Here is a 4995-nt window from a genome sequence, read left to right as displayed (position 1 = left end):
CCCGTGACTTGCTCCGAGTTCGCTGGTTGTTCGGTTGTCGTGAAGAACCTCTTCCTCGGTTGTTCAGGTTGGTCGGTCGAACCTTGTACTACGTAAACGTCGTTGGCCAAATCATTCTTAAACGATTTTCTTCGAGCTACTTCAGTCAGAATTGCACTCGTGACTAAGGAGTACTTAACAGCAGCAGTCGACGCATTGTAGACAATTGTAATGAATGTTTCCCATGAAGGGGGGCGACTACTCATAAGCAGCATTGCTCTTAGTTCATCCTTTGATAGTCGTCCCTTGAGCCACAATTTGGGAACTTAAGCTTTCGTACTCGTTGAGGTGTGCCTAGACCAAATCAGATTCTTCCATCCAAAGCTTATAAACGTGTTGAATCAAATATATCTTCGTACCGGCTACCTTCTTTTCGTAGGTGTCTGAGAGTGTCTTCAATAGTTGGAAGGCAGTTGAACACGATTGTACCGTGAAGTACATAGACTCCCATAGGTGCATCCGAATGGTGGCTCAGACGATTCTGTCGAGCTTCTCCCATTCAAGCGGCTTGTATCCTTCTAGAGCATTTTCATTTTCGATGGGGTCGATTTGCCCCTTGACTATCAGGTAGTCTTGCATCTGCTCCTTCTAGAAGTTGAAGTTCGATCCGTCGAACTTCCTCAGACTCATCTCTAACGAGCCGGATATTGATGCCATCTGTGTCGACTTCATAGACTTTGTCTGGAGTCGACCACGAACAATGGTGGGGTGCGGCTGACTGGCTCACTCAATGTCGTTCTAGCCGAAATTGTACACAAGTCAAATCGGTTTTGACTATTTGGCGAATTCTGTCCGGAGTGACTACAGTCAATCGACTTAGTTGAATTGGACCCAAGTTTGTTGATTCTATTTTGAATGTTGATTTTCGAGATTTCTGAACACAGAGTATGTGCCGATTATCCAGGTTGATCCTGCTTCAACTAACCTTTCCGAATATTGTCTAACCGAATGAAGCATGGAAGGGGGTTGTTCCTGGAACCCAGACTACTATGAGTGATTATGACGAGCGAGTAAATAGCGTCGATTGACCTATTCGATTGTCTTCTAATCTAATGTAGCACGATTGAGGCAGAGCTTGTGAAGCGAAATCTCACTCTAAGCGGCTACAATCACAAGAGTGAAGTGCAGCCAATTGACTCACTTCAATGTTGATTTAGAACAATGGAGTGTAAATTTTGCCGGTGTTTCTCTTTGCGAAAACGATCTTGTAGAGAGTTGTCAATTGAAATCTTCAAGGTGTAGCAAGGAAGAGTTGTTGATGGAGACAAAGTAGACAGTAGCAGGAGAATCGAAAAACACCAAGCTCTGATACCAGATGTTGAGAACACGGTCATCTAGGTGTGGAACAATCTTAGCACTCATTTGTGATGAGATCATTAATAGATGCAATGAAGAAGATTGATGGCGACTAGAAACAGAATCAAGAAGGAAGATCAACAAGAACGCAAGAGAGAGAGAGAGATGTTCGGCAGAAGATGAACTATATTTGCAACAACCGAAAGTTAGGTTACAAAGTCAGATTATATACTCAATGACTTAGGGCAACTTCCCTTCTCACTATTTACATAAATAACCTAAACCTAGTGTGTACAAGGGGAGACAATGTGAATACATTCATTAGACCCGCATTCAACACTCCCTTGTACCTCGACCCCTTGCATCTCCTCCCATCTCCTCTGCTCCAATAACTCCTCCCGTTCGACTCCGTCTGCAAAACCAACATTTAAATTTAAAGTTAATAAAAATAAAAGTAAAATAAAAAATACACCTTTAAAACTAACCAACCAACATAAAAGAACTACCCAACCTAAACTAACTAACTACATTCACCCAAATCTGTATATTGGTTTCACACCATCCACCTCTACACATTATGATGACCTCACAAACACATCCTCTACATCAACCTCGTCTTCGCCACACTTAAATACATTCAACACTTTACCACTCTCTTTATCAAATTTCTCGAACTCTAATCAATATGCTATTGAAAGCTCTCAAACCCATCAAATCCTTCCTCCATTTCATCTTCACTCACCCGACGTCACTAGTGATTTTTCAACCAACTCAAAATCACAATCCTCGCAAGACTATCCAAACTCATATGGTAACGACTCACCACCTCACCGTACGCGCTCCTTGTCCAATATCTATAAGGAACTCGGCCAATTCGAGCCACACTTTGTGGACATCGATATGGACGCCCTCATAGTTGAAGAAGAACCGGATACCGCAAATGAATTAATTATTACCGTTCGAGAAGCATTGTCTGGTACCGATGGCCCTAAATAGAGATCAACCATGGAAGAAGAGATGATAGCCTAATTGAAGAACAACACTTGGAGCCTTGTCGATCCACCACCTGATCGACAATTTGTTAGTTGTAAGTGGGTTCTTTGGAAGAAGACTGATGCTACTGGAAATATTATACATTTCAAAGCTCATCTCGTAGCTCGTGGTTTTTCGCAAATACCTGGAATCGACTTCAAAGACACATTTAGCCCTACATTGCGAAGTATCATATTTCACATATTCGTCTCTCTCGTTGTCGTACTTGATTTGGAATTCCATCACTTAGATGTTCAAACCACTTTCCTTCATGGAGAACTCGAAGAAGAGAGCTATATGTAACAACCACCACATTTTGAAGATTCAACTAGACCAAATGTTCAACGGAAGCCGAATATGTAGTTGTCGCACTTGCTGCTAAAGAAGGAATATGGATTCATTCCATACTTGAAGAACTTAGCTTGTTTAAGACTTCAAAGTTAATCCTTCATCAATCATGTATAAAGTTAGCTTGTAATCCGAAAATGAGTGATAATATTCGACATGTCTCTTTCAAGCATCATTTTCTACGAGACTTAATCGAAGAGAATAAGCTAGATTTGAAGTATGCATCCACAACACTAATGTGGGCCGATTTTCTAACAAAGCCAATACCTCAACCAAAGCATATCGCTTGTTGCCAAAAGATTGGTCTAACAATGCCAAATTATTCTTCAAACGACAATACTTTTGAATAAAATAATATTTAGCTTAAGGGGGGTGTGGAAATATTTAACCTAAATATTAGATTAATTTATTATATTAAAAACAACTATTCATTTACGAAGAGTTATTTTTATTAGGAAAGTCTTTTTGTAAAAGTGACTCTTCATTGAAGAGTTATAAGTCTTAGAGGATTGTCTCTACAAACAAGCCATTCGGCTAAATGTAACACATTCATTACAATCAATATAGAACAATTTTGTGTATGTGTGTGATCTCTGTCTCTAGCAATCATTCTCTAGACTATTTGTATAGTTGCCGAATTCTACAATAAGCACATCCATCCGGCTAAGAGAGAGATCTATATGGTTGGTATGTATGTATTATATGTAACTTCTTTGTAAAATAAGGATGGAAAAGATTTGGGGAGGCCACGGTGGACAATGAGCGGCACTGAGAGGATGGTCAACAAGAGGAGTAGGGCTAGACGTGGTCCCTCCACCGCCGAGAGAGGGGGGTGTTCGTTGCTCCATCGTCGGCCTAACACGTTGTGCCCCACCACTTCAAGGCAACAGACAACGCTTCTCTTCTCTCCCTCCGAATAGGCGTCGGCCGCCACTCTCATCTTGGAGCGAGCGTGCCCACAATGAGCGCCGCCTGCTGGTCCTTAATCACAACGGAGCCATGCCTCCACACAACCCCCAATATCCCCCCGCTAGGGTTACAGGTACAGACATACCCAAGATGAAAGTCTAAGCCTTTTGCTTATTCATATATATGGCCACATTCCTTAATGCAGCAATATGTGGGATAAATAAATGTCTCTGTTTCTTTCATTATTTAAGCCTCATCATACATATATACACATACACACGTGCGTACAAACATACACATTTATTTATGTTGTGACTTGCACTCCTTGCCCCACCTTGTGTATACATTACCTTATACGCGTCCTTTCGGTTGTGCATCCTAAGCGCAATGCATGAAAATTTCACATTAACTCTCTCTCCTTGAGGAGAACACTTTTGTGTCCTTCGTGGAACTTGTTGTTGTGTCACTCTTCTCATGCAACCCTAAGGGATTTGCTATTCCACCCTACCACTCACTTCCTTAGTTAAAATAGATTACCAACTAAAACAACGAAAATTGGTTATTTTGCAACCTCCCCTATTCTAGTTTCTTTGACTTTCAAAGTGCCAAAGTAGTTGGTTCTACCTCAAATTTACCAATTGGCAAGAGTTGAACCACCACCTCTAGATCCCCAAGATTTGGTTCCCTTATGTTGGGCAACGCTAAGGGATTTGTGTAAAGCTTGGTTGTTGAGCTCAACATGAGAGAACTCAAAAGATTCTCTTATGTATAGCCCATTGTGTGTAAACCCATGATCACTCAATAAACTTAGAAGTTCTATCTTGTGGACCCAACATGACGGAATTGATAGTCTTTTGTCCTGTGGAGCACACACTATAGAACTCAAAGACCTCTATCATGTGAACTCGCCATGGTAGAACTCAATGAAGAGGGCACATCTCGAGGAGTAGAGGGAGAAATGGCATCTGTTGCTATTGTAGACCATGTTGTTGCGTGCAATGGAAGACAACACCGCCCTTCCCCCCTATCCTAACTCAATGCCAAGCCTAGGGTTGATCCTACAACTCTTACATCTTACCCTTACCTCCATTTTCCCCCAACATCAATTTCTAGTGGACCATCAATTTCTAGTCCCTCAACGTCAACAAAGGAAGTATAGAGTTGAGTGGACCATCAATTTCTAGTCCCTTAACATCAATGAAGGAAGTATAGAGTTGAGTGGACCATCAATTTCTAGTCCCTCAACATCGACGAAGGAAGTAAGTCCTTGGTCTAGGAAATTGAAGAAAAATGAAGTAGATACAAAAGAAAGTACAAACAAATTGAAAGGTAAAATTGAAGAAGAAGATCAATTGTGGATAGAAAGGCCAA

Source organism: Azolla caroliniana, unplaced genomic scaffold (assembly GCF_043228905.1).
Source record: "Azolla caroliniana isolate FFs.n. ecotype wild unplaced genomic scaffold, voAzoCaro1.0.p SCAF_7, whole genome shotgun sequence".
NCBI classification, from domain to species: domain Eukaryota; kingdom Viridiplantae; phylum Streptophyta; class Polypodiopsida; order Salviniales; family Salviniaceae; genus Azolla; species Azolla caroliniana.
This window is presented reverse-complemented; position numbering follows the sequence as displayed.